Source organism: Natator depressus, chromosome 2 (assembly GCF_965152275.1).
Source record: "Natator depressus isolate rNatDep1 chromosome 2, rNatDep2.hap1, whole genome shotgun sequence".
NCBI classification, from domain to species: Eukaryota; Metazoa; Chordata; order Testudines; family Cheloniidae; genus Natator; species Natator depressus.
The window spans coordinates 192,217,095-192,235,749 of record NC_134235.1 but is presented as its reverse complement, the minus strand read 5'-3'; the positions used below and the strand labels follow the sequence as shown (position 1 = coordinate 192,235,749).

The 18,655-nt window shown below is 37.5% G+C and overlaps 1 protein-coding gene across 1 annotated transcript in view; it reads left to right on the top strand.

Annotated features, from left to right (window-relative positions):
* The window catches only part of CMC1 (C-X9-C motif containing 1), a 64,362-nt gene that overhangs the window by 41,709 nt on the left and 3,998 nt on the right, over positions 1 to 18,655 (top strand). The window lies entirely within an intron of this gene.

Genomic DNA, 18,655 nt, shown 5'->3' with positions numbered 1-18,655 from the left:
TCTATGATTCTTGTGAGTTTTTGTTCAAATGAGGTCCTTGATATTGTGGCTCACTGTTGCAGTTGAAAGGAGTTTGTTCCGCATTTGAGCTTTGTTAAATTGAGAACTTTAATCACTACTGCCCATCCAGAGACAATCTATATTAAATGGGCAGCTGTAATGTGATTTGAGCATGAAAGGGGCTCACTTCTTTTAAATGAAAAAATAGAAGATTGAAGGAAATAGTTTACATAATCTGTAAACTAGTTAAGCAGCTGAATATTTAAGATGGTTGAAATTGAAGCTTAGTTGCCCTCTAGGGGTTTTATGTTAATACAACACATGTTAGGTTTTGATTTTTGAAAGGAAAGGTATGAGAGATCCTTGAAATACCTACCTAGTGAAGAGGGTGTTCTGTTTTTGTTTTTTTAATAAATAATAGTTCACCTGGTTCAGAGCCTGGAAGCAGTTAAGTAAAGACTTTGTGCTAGATTCTGAATTCATTTCCAGGGGGGAGCACATCCACGGTAATTATACTTAAATCAGTGGAGTTACTCCATATTATCCAACTGTAAACGAGTTCAGAATAATGCTCTGTTTTCAACCTCTGATGGGGCCCAGCTATTATTTATTTGTGAATCTATGAAAATGCTTCAACTGTGATTGGAGCTCACATCGCAAGAGGGCTTATCTAAATAGACAAGATGGGCAAAGGGTGGGAGGGGAAACAGAGTCAGAGTTGAAGTGACTTGATCATGGTCAATCAATGGGTCAGTGGCAGAGGAGAATTCTGGTCTCTTGTGTCTCCTGTCTAGTGTCCTGTCCGTTAGATATTGCTCGCTCTCTCTCATCCTGCAAAGATCTGAGTACCCTCAGCTCCCACTGACTCTGAGAATTAAAGACTTTCTGCTTTCCACAAGTTCATGATCTTGTTGCTCAACAACCCCTTTCACCCATGTCTTTTATTTCTGTTTTGGGTCATTCTCCCTCCCCTCCATATTTGCTTCTCATCTTCATCTTTCTGACACCCAGATATCAACTCCCAGCTACAGTCTACCAAAAATTAAGTCTCAGATAAATCTGTAGTGAACTAACAATATCTTATGGTTTCAGAGTGAGGTCATTATGTGGAGAACTTTCTGTGAATCTTGCCTCATAGAAGCCAGCGAACAGTGTTAAAACTGTGATGGAACTTGCATTCATTTTTGAAGTTTTATTGCAGTATGGACATCATTATGGAAATGGCCCACCTTGATTATCACTTCAAAAGGTTTTCTCTCCCCCCACCCCACTCTCCTGCTGGTAATAGCTCATCTTAAGTGATCACTCTCCTTACAATGTATATTTTTTCATGGTCTGTGTGTATATATAAAATCTCCTCACTGTACTTTCCATTTTATGCATCCGATGAAGTGAGCTGTAGCTCACGAAAGCTCATGCTCAAATAAATTGGTTAGTCTCTAAGGTGCCACAAGTACTCCTTTTCTTTTTGCGAATACAGACTAACGCGGCTGCTACTCTGAAACCTATCATTATGACTGACTTTTCATTACCAAACTGCTGGGAGAGCAATTCGTCGGAGTTGAGCAGTCCTATCTCATTTTTGTCTGGTTTAGAATGTTTGTGTTGTGGAAAGAGACATGACCAGAATGCTCTTCTAAAACAAAGCTATATCATCTTTGTCTAAATTATAAACATGCAGGTTTTGCTAGTAGTTTTCTAATGGGATGCACAGATAATATTTCAATTACATTTTTTAAAGTACAGTTGGGTGTTTGCATAAAAAAAACCATTTTAAATATTTAAACAGTTTTAGCTCTTCCTGTCTCATTACTCTTATGAAAAGATAGGTATTCCTTTTGCGGTATATTACTTTTAAAAACTATTTCTGTCATTCAAATTAAAAGCTTTGGGGAAAAAAACACCCTTGAAATAAAGCTTTCAAAAACCTACTGGAATCCAACGTTTAAAACAGTTACTACAGGTGCACTCACAATAAATATGGAAGCACTTGTCTCCTTCCAAACTCTGAATGTGTTTGTATGCAGATGATGTAACTGTATGTTAATGTGGGTTTTTAAGGGTGTTGCAGCTGTAGGTCCTGATTCTGCTATTGCCTCTATTGGTATAAATAAGGAGTATTTCTATTAGTCAGTGGCACTTCGCAGGTTTTATATTGATGTGAGATCAGATCCAAGTCCACTGTGCCATGATTTGACAAACAGATTTCCAGTCTTTCTGTAATTTGGTTCTTTCACAGTTACGAAGTTGGATGTTTTTTTTTTTGTTTGTTTGTTTTTTTTTTTTTTTTGGCCAAAGGCTTGTTTTCAACTCCTCCGCTTGTCTAAATGTTTCAGGTTACATAACTTTTTTATATGAGCATCTAATAACTGGATTTATTTTGGAGAAGTGGTAGCTCCTGTGTAGTGACGTTAAAACCAGGTTTTATTAATAAAGCCCTATACAGATAATCTTTTGGTCTACTACTAACTGTTTGGTTACTATGCGCACTAATGCCACAGAAGCCGCCATTGATAGAATGCGTGGTGGTATTCCATATAAACCTGGGCACTGTATCGCAGCCTCAGTTGTCTGTGTCTGTCCACCAGTCACAGCAAACAACTTCCCTCAGCAACTCTGCTCTGAGTAGGGGCTGTTAGGCTGCAGACTCTTGATTTGTGGTGGCAGTCTTGCCTCTTCCTGCTTCTGTCTCTCCCCTGTCCACCCCCACCTGGCAGTTCATACCCAGACTGTGGCCCTGGGACTAGTGATGCAGGAAACTCCTATACCCTGTCAGCTAGGTCCCCAAGGGGATTTGCCCCTTCATCAGAGGTCTTGCTGACCAGGGCAGGTCCTCATCGAGTCACTGAGTAGATGAGCTCAGGCTTGCTCACTATTTTTACACAAGTGTCTACTTATTAAATTTGTTATAGAGCAGTGGTAACTCTTCCGTAGTGAAGTTGGTTACAAACTTCCATTAATAAACCCCCTGTTGATTTGGCTTAGAAAATTGCTTTGGCTGAAAATAACCAGATTTATGCTGAAGGAGAATGTTTCTGAAAAGTCTGAAATAAAATGTAAGGTTTTTAGTGACCAGTAACTCAAACATTACACTGGTTTGAAATTTTGGCTTTTGTCTAATGTGTCGTTGTCACGCTCTAGATCAAAAATAACTTATCCCTTTGAACATTGCATTTGGTTACATCTCCTTGAAAACTCATTAGCAACCATATTTGAAAAAAACAGGTGGTAACTGAGCCAAGTGCACTGATTACAAGCAGGACTGAGCAGTATTTTGGAAAGGTGATCGAAAGTACTCTAAGAGCACTTTGATTCAGGCATTGATTCAGGAATGTACTTGAGCAAATTGATATCAGCGGGACAAACGCATGCTTAAAGTTAAATATGTGCTCTAAAGTCATTTCCTGAATCAGGGTCTGAAAGACTTGTGATGTACTGCTTGTATATAGTGCATTCTCACTATTTTCCATAACCCTTACAAAATACTAATCACTCTTGCTCATAGTGCATTTTTGCCGAAAAAAATATTTTCACAACAATTTCAAAGTTACTGGGGCAATTTGGATGTTGGCTTTCAACCATTATTAAGTTGACCAATATTATTCACTCTTTCAATAAGCTGGCTGCTCCTCCAAGCCATGTATCTGAAATTTTAAAAATTTTACCTTTGTTTTGTGTACGTAAATGAACGAAGGAAGTATAATTTAAAAAAAAACCAAACAACCCCACCACTTAAGAAATCCCCAACCCACAAGTACTTTGTTCAAAAGCAGTTCAGTTGCTAAGCTGTGATAGTGTACTCAACTATCACCAAATGTATAATGCCCAACTATTTAAAAAGATGGAAATAAATAGTTAAGGAAATCATAATCTTATACTGCCCTACATAATCAAACATATACATTATTCTTTTCCTGTACAGATAAATGCATATTTTATCTCAACAGGGCAGCTGTAACAAGGACCCAAAATACTTTTTTTTTTTTAATGACAAATTTCAGTATGTAAGCACAGCATAAAATGCTTCTGAAAAAGAAAAATTAAAATATATGTTTTTTCACACCCCTGAGCAAGAAGGTTGCAGCACTGTAAAGTGCCAGTGTAGAGAAACCCTGGCTGCAATTATGGTCCTACTTCTTTCATGCAACACTTTGGGATAGCTTGTGACCCTGTGAGCAAAAGGAGGATTGTGATTGCCCTGTTCCTGCATGGGGGTACGTGGTGGCTGGAAGCCAGGTTGCAGCCAGCCACAACTCCCCACTCCAGGCCATCCCCTGCACCTGTGCAGGGACACAGGGCATGATCTGGCTCCAAATGTGGAAGGTTTGTTCTTCATTCAGACAAGAAAGAAACACAATATTATATTCTCTGAGTGTTCCATTTAATTTTGAATGGAAAAGGTCCTTCCACAGAAAGTACAGTAACTTGATTAAGCAAAGATGAAATAGTCAGTGTTAAGCCACAGCTGCTGTAGCTGTACAAATTTTGGTATGTGACTGCCTCTCCAGGAGAAGAACAAATTGTCTGCTTTATCTCCATCTTGTGGTGGAAAGAGGTGTTCTCTTTAGACTGCACTCCTGGCTTGTTGCCAGTGTAGCTACTTACCGTGGATCTCTGCTTTTACAGACTGACTTTCTTTGGGCAGGGAGTTCAGCTAAGGAGTCAGTCACTATGAAGTGGTTGTATTTTATCAACGATGTTACACTTGCTTTCAGATGCCTCTGTGCGTGGGACAGCTTCTCCCAAAGGAGATGGGAAAATCAGCACTGAGGCTACGTTGCGCTGCTCAAGTCTGATGTAGGTTGCTTATATAGAACCAGGCATTGACGGGCAGTAGCCACGGGGGAACTTGCATTTGTTCCAGTTCTGCCTCTTCCAGCGCCTGATATTGTAACATTTGATGTCAAGGATTATTAGGATAGGGTGGGGAGAAAAATTAAATTAAATCTACACTCTTAAAAGTAGCACTTGTTTGAAGCAATTTGGACTAATAGGCTTGAAGATGACTACATTTGTTGCATACTGTATATTTGCAACCTGACAAAGCCTCCTCACTTTTTACAGCTATTTTGACCTGAGAAACCTATTTGTATAGCAGGCATTCTAGAGAGGACAAAAACCCAATCAACTAAGTGTAAAGTAAATTAAAGGAGAGTATGTTCACTTCAAAGAACATCGAGATATTTTTCATGATATTTTTTAAAAGCCTTTCTTCCTCGTATTAATGAGCATTAAAGGTTTAACAAGTCTTTTTTTTTTTTTTTCATTGTGAGGAGGGGGGTGTTTGCTTTTTACACTGTTCTTTTGGTTTATTTTCACATCTAGGTGGGGGTGCTGGAACCAACTGTTTTTTTTTTTTTTTTTTTCATTTAAAACAATATATGATAGCGTTTTTATTTTGTGCAAAACCCACATACGGAATAAAGGGAAATCAGGTCAGGTCAAATGTTGAGCCTGGTAACTCCTGACATGCACTTTATTATTTGCTTCTTGCCCTCTTTATCATTTCTCCTGCCCCAACTCTCTTTTGCTACTGTTTAAATTGAAATTCTATTGAAATTGTAGTGCTATCGAGATATACCAGTTATGTACCTATCACTGCTGCTAAAAGGTCTCTGCCAAATGTCCCTTGAACCATCAGCTGTAGTCAAAAAGTAAACTTTGGTTATATTTTTAAGATACAACATTTTAAAAAATCATTTTATTCTAGTTATGTTGTTGTTGTTTAGTAAATCACTTGCCTCCACTCATGTTCAATTTTACATTTTGATTTTGAATCAGATTGCTTTTCATGACGTCATGTCTTTTAAATATTTTGGTTTTTTAAACACAGGTGAAACTGGGCTATTCCTTTTCTTTCTTGAGAATTTATTTAAAAAGTTAAGATCTTTCATGTTTTTCAGCACCTGTGTACTGTGATGGTATGAAACACAGAATAAACAGAGTTTGCAAGTAATGTATGAAAAATAAACATGAATTATTATTTGTTAATATTACAGCAGTAATTAATCAGTTGCAATTGTACAAGGTGCTGCACCAACACAGTTAAAAGTGGCCATTATAATTGCCCTACTGGATCACACCTAGTAGCTTCCCTCTTGAGCTTTTCTTCAAAGGCCAATAACAATCTGTCCCAGCCCAGAGGCTATCCAATAATCCAAATATGATTCTGCCCAACCTTGCTATGAGCTTCTAGTGTAACGCTACTAGAGGGACATTAGAGCCCCGTCCGTAGCTGGTCTCTGAGATTCATAAGGGCACCGATAGAGTTCAGTTTACTCCTTTACTCAACACTGTTATTTCCAATGTAGAGCCAAATTGGATTCTCATTCCAAGAGGGCAGTCCTTTAGTCTTCAGTTAGTTAACTTCTCAGCCGTCGTCCTGGTAATTACTACTGCTGCTAATCCCCTATGGTGGGGCTTCACAGAGGCAATTACATGAGAAAGTTGATCAGTCACCTGAAATATTGTGACTGTATTGCCTCTGCAGATCCATATGGGCTGTCTTTTCCTGGCTTCTTTGCCATTGTATAGCTACTTCAAAAATCAGGCAGGGAGAAAGTGAATATGATTATACAGGCAAGGATAGTCTAGAACTTTGACTACATCTTTTAGGCCAAGAGCCTAGCTGGGTTCAAAAAAGGATTTGATGTTGATATGGATAAGGATTTAAAAGATCACCGCCAAATCGCCAAGGGCCGAATACTCAACTGATGTAAATCAACATTCTATTAATGTTAGTGGAGATATGCCAATTTACAGCACCTAAGGTTGTTTTCCCAAGTGTTTTGGAAGAGAGAAAACTTCATGCATCAGGGCATAAGCCAAGCTTCTACCAGGTAAGTATTAAGAAGAAATGACCCCTGAGGAGTGGTTATTCCATAGGTGCCTACTGCAGGATTTCTTGCATCTTCCTCTGAGGCAGCTGTTAATAGCTGCTGAGGGAAACAAGTTAATGGAATAAATGGGTCATTGGTCTGATCCAATATGGCAGCATTATGTCCCTGGCAGTTCAACTGCTTCAGATTGGTTCCTGAATTTTGATGCATGAAGTTGCTACACTGTGGATGTGAAGAGGCAGTCTAATTCAGGGGATTCCAGCATATTTCCTCTTCGCACTGCAGTTTAATCCTGGTTTTCCCTCTGTCAGTTTTCTATGTGCGTATTCCCCTTTCAACTGCGAGACACTTTTCAACATTTCATACTGGAGAATAATAGACCTTCTCCAACTTATTGTTGGATCCACTGATCATGTTGCCACTTCAAGAGGTGGCTGCCATTCCATGCTGAGAGAGCACTGTTGGGATAGGAAAAGTGGCTTTTGATATTGTGAATAACCCCCCTTAAAAGGATTCTTGGTTTTCCCCTCTCCCACTCCTAGGGAGCGTGTTATGATCTAATTGTCTGCCTGTCTGCCACCCCCAGTTTGGAGGTGGTTGTCTGGTGAAGCTGGTATATAGCTTGAGATACTTTGGGAGGAAAAGCATTCTATAATTATTTATAAGTGTGTTATAACAGGTGAACATTTGGAAGGCAAATAAAATATTTGATCTGGTAACAGAGAGATTCATTTTAAAGAATCGGGGTTTACTTTATGTAATTTTTGTTTGCCCTGTATAAGATGTATTTAATTACTTCATTCCATCTTTCTGTATTCAAATTAATCTTATTCTTATATATATTTGTGCCCAAATTAGAATAATTCTTTAATCAGCTGTGTTATGCCTGCCATAGTAGACTAGAATAGGAAAACCACTCTTGGCATACTGAGATGCATATATTTTATTTTTTTGTTGTAATTTGAAAGTAAAATCAGAAATATTGATTTCTACTTGACTGGAGAGATGATTTAGTTTGAATATCAGTCTGATTTTAATCAGGTGAGAATTAATTGAGTTGGAGGTATTAGATATTCAGTGATGTTAACTGAACCATGATCAATCTACAGAGAAGCTTTCTTTTGTACTGTGTTAGAAATATCAAATAGCTCATGTACTACAATATAAAAACAATCTTTTCATGTTCATTCTACTACCCTCTTGGCTCATTAAATGCACCAGTAAATCCGTTCTGTGCACACTGAGTAATCTTCAAAGTAACTAGCTAATAAATCACAATTTAATACAAAATTAAAAGCATAACTGTCATAAAATAACTGTTGATATACAAAGTTTTGTATCACTTTAATATCTTGTACATATTTTAGAAACAAAGGATTTAAAGCCTTGGCTGTATACTCTTCTAAATATCAGCTAGATTCTGCTGTTTTCATAAACACCATTGCTGCTTTGACGTTTTTCCTGTGTTGATAGCGCTAAGAGAGTGATTCAAATCTTAGAAATATGTCATTTCTTATTTTATTTTCCAAAAAAGAGAGAGAGAACATTAAACCTGGTCTGGATCATGATACAGGTTTTTTTTTATTTTAAGAGTGTGATAGCAGTATCATAAGTGTTGAGAAAATATAAATGGTGAGATAACACCTCAATAGGACTTGCTCATAAGTAGTAAAATTGTAAAGACTTTAAATAAACTACAGCCAGAGCTGAGGATCGATTGACCTTGGTAATGGGTAATACTACATATATTGAATGGATATTAAAAGTGGGTGTACAATAATTGCTGATTGCAATAAATTAATTAGGTTGCACAGCACTTTGACAATACAAAGTACTAGGTAAGTGCAAAGTAGTAGTATTATAACAATTTATTAGCAAGGTATTTTAATACGTTGATTGTCATGAATCTTCAACATAATGAATTTTCCACACACACCCATAATGTAAATGTTGATAACGCCAGTACACTAAGAATAATGCTGTTCTTTGCATATTTATATATAGGCATAGTATTTCCATGCTTCTTGTTGTCCAGACGTGATAAATTGTAGTTAAAATAGGTAATCAGCTTAGTATTCACCATCTTTGTACATGGGGAGCTCTTCAATCCATAATATTATTCAAACATGAACACTTTAAAAATGAAGAAAGCAACACTGTTCCCCTCAAATTCACTTTTAGCTTTCTGAGTGGCCTCTATGTAAAGCCAGAGAATGCTAGTCTTCCGTGATTAATTTTAAAATTACTTTTGGGTGGAAAGGATGGCTGACCAACTTTTTTCCTATTAAAAATCCTTTCATTGTATATCTTTAACTGAAACTTTCATAACCTAATACAAAGTGAACATTTTAAAAATAAATTCATACCAAAATTAGAACATCATTTTATATATAAAGTCGTGGGGAAATCCATCACTCCTGAATTTTTAGGGCAGATAAACAATTAAAAGAAAATACAAATACTTTGTCCTATTTTCCCTACTGCGCAGTTGGCATTCTCTGCCGTGTTGTTTATTCAGTAAGAAGAGAAATACTTGTGACAGCAAGATAATCTCATATAAATTCAACCTTTGCCCGGTTTAAAGATTTTTGGGCAGATCCTCATCTAGTGTAATAGTACTAAGATAATTTACACCAGATATGGATCTGCCCCATTAAATCAAAGTCCAGGCAGTTCTTCCTCTTAGTAGAGAGCACTTGGGCAAGTTCAGAGGATTTTTTTTCTATGTGATCAAACTAAAAAACTTATACATATTAAAACTTTATAAAATATTAAAATATTTTGTTTGTCTCACTGAATGTGACCATAAATGGAATAATGTTTGTAATTCAAGTCTGTGTGTTATATAACAGACACACCCATCCACCTCCACCCTGAGTGTTTTTAGTATGAATTTATCTGCATCTAGCAAGAAACAAAGGCCCTGTACTTACTGGGGCTCAAAGTTTAGGAAATATGTTCAAATTTTATTTAAATGTGGTTCCATTCAAACCACTTTCTGATATGAATCCTGAGCTAGGCTATAGCACTGGGTTTTTTTTTAACATAGAGCATAATTTGATCCTACATCAGTTGTCTAACAGCATTGGTAATCAGTTTAGTTGGAACCCTTTTTAAACAGCATTAAATTATATTTAAAGGCTTGTGGAGATGGGACCAAAAGGTCTCACGATCGTATTAATTTTCCATGATCTATTATATGTAAAAATGTTCAGCATCATAATCTTTTTTCACGTGTTTAAGATCGTTTTCTCACATTACCTTGACAGATCAATCATCTTTAGAAAAATAATTCAATGGGTAGGTGATTCTGTTACATGCCACTTGTCAACTGTTCACAGAGAGCTTTTTTTTCTCCATTGGTAGTAATTTAAGCTTATAATTCAAAGAGGACTATTAAGACTCACTTGTATTCACTAGTTATTGTATTTACTGTGTGTCAAACTGTTTAGTGTATCCACACATACTGCAACGATATGTAACGCCAGCCTTTCATTTTGATGTAGCACTGAAGAAACTGATGCAATTTAAAATGTAAAATTATAGTTGCACGTACTCTATCTCCTCCTACCCTTTAGTGTCACACCAGTCCAAACCCTTTCATACACCAAACTGTCTATCACAGAAATGCAATACAGTGTGTTGAGAAACCTCATAAATAATAGCTCAGTTTCTTTTATAATTTGTTACTAAAGATAATGATACTCTATAAAGCTAAATAGAATGTGTATCTAAAACACACACACACATCTAGTTTGGCTAGAAATTCGGATTTTGCATGCATTTCTTTCTGGCTCAACTTGGATCCTGGTTCAGCCTTCTGGTTCAGTCCCTACCCTTCTGAAATAAATGTACTTGAACTATAGACTATGACTATCCATATTGTAATATATTTTCATTCTCTCTAAAGTAAATCACTACATTGAGGACATCTAGAATGGTGTACTAGGTTATCTATTTTTAAAACTGTACGGGAAACAAAATGCTTTAATAATCAGTTAAAATGCTGATTTGTTTCAGTGAAGTAACTGTTGTGTAATAGATGTAATAATGAAATAAGGGAATCAGGAAGGATATTAAATTGGACAGTACATTTATCCTAGCATTCAAGATTATATTCCTCAGTGTGATAAGGGCACAGATGTGAGAGAGAATCAGAATGAGGTATACATGAGAAATGTGTCTAAAGCTTTAGTTAATTTGGGTTTAATTTCTTTACAACAATAAAAATGAGGTAAATCAGCTTTGTCTGAAATGGAGAGAGGTGATAAGTTGGTGTTGAAAATGAGAGATGGCCCTTGTGCCTGTGACAGAGAACTTCTGAGAGTCATATTTAAGAGGAAATACCTTTTATTATTCTTGTATGGCTTCACTAGTTGTGAATCAGGGATGTTATCTTTGGATACATATCAGTAAAACTGGAGCTGGTTACAGTTTTAGTAACTCGATTAGCATGACCAAGCAAACAAATGCTACCAAAGTCAATATGTCTCAAAGTCTCTTTCCTAGGATAGGGTATCACACTGGAAATGGAGTTTTATATCACATTTAACGATGGTCTGTTTCTGATTTGGTGTTGCCGCATGTTGTGAGGCTAATTTTCCCATAGTTTTGAGGCATATCCATCCTCGCTTTTTGGCAGGAAGTCACATATTTCTGATTACTTACAAGAAGCATCTTTTCTTATATTCTTGTGTATTTTGTGCAGCCCAGGTCCAACAAAGCAGTGACTCTGCAATATCGCCACCCAGCTACTTGCCAGAGGGCACGGACCGGGGTGAAATTAGATGAATTCACCTTGCTTCAGTGTTCCTCCAGATCTGGAAGGATAGTGGAGGGGAAGAGGAAGTAGGGGATTCCTTCCAGGGCTTCCCCCATTTGCTTGTCCCTCAAAACAGAGTCTTAATTCTGGAGCCGTTGCCTGCGTCAACAGAGCCTACATCATCTCCCTAGTTTCCTCTTTGAAGGGACAGGATCTGTTCTCTTCCACTTTCCTCCCTGAGAAACTCTCTAAGTGGGCCCCTTCTCCACAAGTTCTCTCAGGGTGGATTTGATTTAAATCACTAGTCAGGAAGACTCAATTTAATCATGGATTTCTACATAAAAGTACATTCTTTTTGGTTGTTATAAACCTTAATACATATTCTTCACAACTCAGAGATAGATGTAGGTTTCATTTTTAGAAGGTACACACACTACATTTTTAAAGTGATTTATTCTGAAAACTTTTCAGATTAGTTTTACAGCTATATCAGAAAATGAATGATTGCTTGGTTATTTCATTTACCAATGATAATTGAAGCAGATTTTTATGAAGTCATTGGGAGGTGAACTATCTCCAATTCAACAGGTTAATCATTAATATTTGGAGGATTTTCTTGCCATGCTGTATTCGGAGGAGAACATCACCAGACAGACATTTAAATTGTTGTATTTAACTAAAACAACAACATTATATATTCTGGATGTTTTTCTTCAACAGCAAACATATAATATTTTAACAAAACAAGCATATACATTTTTGAATTTAATTAAACATTCACTCCAAACTGTGATTGACCAGTTGGTGACAACTGGTGTAGGCTAACCAGGTTTGTTTGACAGCTTGGAAGTCATTAACTGGGGATTCTGAAAATGGAGCGTGAAATCCTGCTCCGCTGATGTTAGTGGAAGCTTTACAATAGACTTCAGTGGGGCCAGGATTGCACCCAGAGCGTCTGAAATGGGAGAAGCTTGGTTTGCCGTCACTTAGTCCTGCCTGGTCTTTTGATGTATGGCTGACACCCACAGGAGAGGGAGTACTCATTAACTACACACACAAACCAGTGGACAAGTTTTAAAAAATATTTTATTGTACCAACGAAGTCAAATTTCTGTCTTTATTTCCATATTCTGTTGCCTCCCATCACCGGAGCTGAGATCATTATTGAAAGAACAACTGTTCCTCACTCAGCATGTAATATCAGGAAACAGGCTGCATTCTGTTGAATGTGAAAGGTTAGACCCCTGGAGTTACAATCTACATTGGTAGCTGTTAAAAATAAAAATATTAAACTATTATGAGTTTAATCAGATCTTACATATTTACTTTTTTGTCGTAGCCCATTATGTACCTTGAAGTTATCAGTCTTCAGTATGAAAATAGCTAGAACCAGAATACTGTGGTGACAGCTAAACCTAATATCTGTTTCTGTAGATTTTGATTTGAGATTACATCTGAAAATACTGCTCCCAATTTGTGCAGTTATTCCCCAAAGCAGATTTTTAATACTGGAATTTTTGATGTTCTGCATTTAGAGATCATAAGATATTTAATGGAAAAAAATATAAAATTGGAGATAATTAAAATTAGAACAACGCTCTCCTGGCTGCTGGAGAGCTTCTGGCAAATATTTCTAACTAAAATGGCCTTGCACCGTAGTCCCTTACACCATTATCACATGCATTTTAAAGTGCTTAGAAATACAAGGAGAGAGGAGTAAATTAAGTAGTGTGTGTTCATGCGGGGATGTCTAATATGCTCTAACCTGCTCCTTTTTTTCCTTCTGTGTTAAGCGTCGGCAACATTAAAGCTATATAGCTTGAAGCAGTTTTATCACTTTGTAATGATGCTTTCTATTTGCATGGCCATATACCACAAGCAGGGCCTTCTGAAGCTAGGGAATGCTCGCTATGCATTTCCAGATTTGTTCACTGGGACATCACGCCTTCAACCGATCAAGACTGGTGAGCTAACAAGTGAGAGGGACCTCCTGTTGTCTTCAGCCTTTTTTTTTTACTTTGCAGCTTCCAGAAGGACTGATTATTACAAAAAAGCAGCACAGCACTTTGGCATGAGCCTGTGGGGGCTAGAAATCTGAATGTTCACTAGACAAGTCTTAAGCTTTAGAAGGCTTTTAATGAGAGAGCCACATTTTATTTTTTTATAGTGATTATAGCTGTCACGTTGCTATGAAATGGTGAGATAGGGCCACACTGTAGAAATCTCCAAGAAACAACAAAAAAGCTATACATTTTTAATTCAGTAATAGCATTCTCTTAAAAAGAAACTAAATAAATACCTGGGTGCTATTACAGCACATTTTGCATATCTTGTATTGCTCTGATTTTTACTAGTAACACCATTTTATAATACGTGTAGGTCCAGCTGTTCAAAAGCAGCCTTAAAAACTTCATTTTTGTGGACTTTTAAGTTTTTGCAACTTGCTAAAATTGAAACTAGTGTACATATATATCAAGTAGTCTGGCATTTTAAGACACTATTCAGTTTCCGTATGAAAATGTTCCCTTGGGCACGTGGCACCTTCTTTTCACTCAAATCCCACTAAAATACACTTATTTTGGAAAGGTTTTCAGTGTTCATTCACCTTTAAAAAGTGTATTATATCAGTATATAGCCTGCACTGCCTTTAGGTTTGACCATCCTCTGGTGATATTGGTACATTATACATCTGAACTATATTGTTCATGTAACTTCCTTAGACATGAATACTTTCCCAACTCACAGGGGGATTTTGAAGATAGCATGGTGATGGGTACTGTATAAGTAGATAAAATATTGATTTGCATACGCACTTCTGAGTTTTGCCCCAGCAGAAATTTGCCCCAGGAAAACTACAAAACAACATGTAACATTTTAGAAACTAGTCTGAGGCCCTTTAGAAAATTTCCCCCCAAATGGTCAGAATAGGCAGTGCATCATTCCTGTATTTTTCATTCACAGGTCTTTTGTAAAGAAAAAGAAAATGTAAAGCTTGACCTTACCTTTTCTCAAAATGAGTCTGTAAAAAGGCTCCTGTCAATATTTTGGGGGAACTTTAGATAGATTCTCTGCTTTCCTGTGAATTGGAGAAGTCCTTCTGATTTCAGTAAACAAGCAGGCCTGCTCAGATGGCTTGAAACCGTCTAACTGGAAGCCCACTCCCTCTTTAGTCAGTATATAATATGATAGGGCTTCAACAGAATCAGGATCAAACCCACAGCCAGCCCACTCTTCAGCAAAACAGCAAGATTCTCCCTGCTACTTTTGTGGAGACAAATTTCCCTATGTGTAGAGCCCTGCAAATTTGCAGATACCTGCTTTATATCCACGAATATCTGAATCTACAGATGCTTGTTTGCGGATCAGATGTAGATACAAATTTTGTATCCACACAGGGCTCTATCTATATTTACTCCTTATGTGCCAGCATCATGCAGAGCTGAGCCTGTGGAGGGTACATTAACAGAATAACATTGCACTAGCAACTGCTCAGTAAGTCAACGTGAGCCATTGGAAATAGTGTCCCGGCAAATATACAGGGCCAGATTTTTTAAGGAGTTATGTTGGGGGTCTGCATACAAATATACACCTATATTAAAGAATGTGATTACTGTGGTTATGCATGCAGATGAAGAGGTACTCAGCTACATTTGCACTTACAGTCAATGACTTGAGCCTGGCCCTAGTAGCCTTGAGCTCCCTTTTCTACTAACTTGTTTCCCAGCATCAGCTTACCCAAAAAGTATCTCTATGTACACTAAACTTGTAAAATGTATTTGATCCAGTGACTTGCTACTGTGTAACTACTTCACATTGATCACTGTTTGCAAAAAACCATGAGAGTAAAAACATTAGTGTACAAATGTGGAGGAGAAACATGGAAAATCAGAGCAACAACATAAGACTGCCCATACTGGGTCAGACCAATGGTCCATCTAGGATAGTAATCCAGTCTTCCAAGGGTGGCCAGTGCTAAAAGCTTCAAAGGGAATCAGCAGAATAGGACAACTATCAAGTGATCCATTCCCTGCTGTCCAGTCCCAGCATCTGGCAGTCAGAGGGTTAGGGACCCCCTAGAGCATGGGGTTTCATCCCTGGCAATCTTGGCTAATAGCAATTGATAGATCTGTCCTCCATGAATTTACCTAATTATTTTTTGAACCCAGTTTTGGCCTCACAACATTCCCTGGCAACGAGTTCCACAGGTTGACTATGTATTGTGTAGCCGTGTTAGTCTGTATCAGCAAAAAGAACGAGGAGGACTTGTGGCACCTTAGAGACTAACAAATTTATTTGAGCATATTTATTTATTTGTTAGTCTCTAAACACTCTAAGCCACAAACAAGTACTCCTCATTCTTTTTGCTGATATAGACTAACACGGCTACCACTCTGAAACCTAATAATTTTTGTTGCCCTTCTTTATACCTTTTCCATTTCTAATGCATCTTTTTTGAGATGGGACAACCAGAACTACGCTCAGTATTCAAGATGTGTGTACACCATGGATTTATGTGGTGGCATTATGATATTTATTGTCTGTTATCTTATTAGCCTTAAGGGTTCCTAACATTGTTAGCTTTTTTGACTGCTGGGTCACATTGAACGGATGTTTTCAGAGAACTATACACAATGACTCCAAGATCTTTCTTGAGTAGCAACAGCTAATTTAGACCCCATCATTCTGTCTATATATTTAGGATGATTCATTACTTTACATTTACATTACAATTAATTACTTTACATTTTTCAACAAAAGAGTATATTTCCAATTTTCAGCTGACATAATTTGATTTATTCTTACTTGTTTAGCTTTGCTAGATTTTGCTGTTAATGAATCAGCAGTATATTTATTATACTGTTAAACAGTGTCCTAAATTCATCTGGCATAAAATAACTGTTCTGAAAAGTCAGTTTACCGATTATATCCACTAAAATATCTGCACACATTTAGCTAGGATCTAAAAGTGCATCTAATTGTTGAGCAGAAAAATATAGCTTAACAATGGCTTTAATTTTGCAATCATAGTAGCTTTTTATTTCAGCATTTTAAAAAAACCCATCACCTCTTGTAAGCAACTAGTCATAAGTACCTGTAAGCAAATGCCAATTAATTTTAACAAAACCTATTCTATTAAATTCTTTAGATATTTTTTGTAAAGTTATTGAATGGAAAGAAAATTAATTGCACACTACACAGGGTAACTAATTAGTAGGAAATCAGTTATAGGCTATGCATTTTTAAATGTTGATATTTAAAGAACCTCATACATTCCATTTTTAGTTTTTGTGTTATACAAAATAAGATACTTTTCTGAAGGCTGGGTGGTTCCTTTCACTGCTGTAAGTAGATGGAACTGGGATCCATCATCTCGCTCTCTCTCGGGGAGATGTGCCTACTCTGTGTTCTCCCCTCTATGAGACACCCCTGAGAGTGATCGGTGGGATTTGGGGATAGGGAGCAGAGCAGATGATCAGCTATTCTCCTTGGCATTTCCTCCTGCTGAACCTTTGGATTTTAAAGAGGAAATGCATTCTGGAGTCAATGCTACTAAAGGAGATACAGCTAGTAGTAGCAAGGCTCCTTTGAGCTGTGCTGCTATAGAGAAGAATCAGCAGGGCAGCATATTTTCTCCATGGAACTAGTGGTTTCCTTCTTTGTGCAGCCCCAGGAGCTGTAGGAGTGGGAGACTATGCCCGTTGTATGCTCCCAGGTCCCCAAGGACCTGTCACCAGGGCGAGGATTGCTTGGAAACTCCACGGCGTAAACCTCACCTCAGTGTTTCCCAGCTCCTCTCCAAAGGGCTTTCACAAGAGGAAATTATCCAGCTAGTGGTATTTAATTGGTTTAGTAATTACTGTCATTACTACACTAGCTTGTAGTCATTATTATGCTTAGCAAATTTTGGAAGCCTAGTCATAGAAGAAACACAACGTTAACAGTCCTAACTTTTATTGAACAACACTAATGAAGCCATTGATTTAGTGTTTTTAACATACACAAGCTATTTCACCACAATAACATTGACTTATCAGTATGAAGAGTAGAGAGTAGAGTTTTAAATGGGATTTGTCACAGAATACACAGCTTCAGAAATTGGTTGGCGGTATTAGCAACATCACTGTATATGAGAGTGTTAATGTGTTATATAGTATGAAGGAAAGATCCTAATTAAAATCTTGTTGCTAAACAAGTGACAAAGACCTTACAAACAGCTTGAGGCTCCAGGCTAGCCGTTGTTAGGCTTGAAGATCAGACTCGGTCAGTGAATGAGAAAATGTTTATAACGTGATTTGTTTTGTTCATAACACACACAAAAATACAACCAAGCAGCATTAGTGGTTTATTCAGCTTAATATACATACTGCAATTTCTGGATATATTTCATAGTGGCTGCGGGAGTGAGCCATATCATTTAGACATTAGATAATATCAGAACAGGTATGTCTGCATGGCATTTGACCCAATTAAATTATTAGTTGGATACTAAAGGTGTCTCACTATCATTCAGGCTGAGTGTTTGTGAGGTCTGTGTTTGGCAGAGGACACCCTGGTATTCAAGAGCTCGGAACCAGCCTTTGCTCAAAGAGCACCTTGGCCAAGCAGCACATAGTGCTCCGAAAATGTGTAGTTTTCACAGACCCCGGTTTACAATGCGGCATAGACATACCCATAGTCACACAGTGTATGTGCTTCCTTTTGCAACAGCTAAAAGAGTTTCAGAGTAACAGCCGTGTTAGTCTGTATTCGCAAAAAGAAAAGGAGTACTTGCGGCACCTTAGAGACTAACCAATTTATTTGAGCATGAGCTTTCGTGAGCTACAGCTCACTTCATCGGATGCATACTGTGGAAATTGCAGAATACATTATTATATACACAGACACCATGAAACAATACCTCCTCCCACCCCACTCTCCTGCTGGTAATAGCTTATCTAAAGTGATCATCAAGATGGGCCATTTCCAGCAGGCCCATCTTGATGATCACTTTAGATAAGCTATTACCAGCAGGAGAGTGGGGTGGGAGGAGGTATTGTTTCATGGTGTCTGTGTA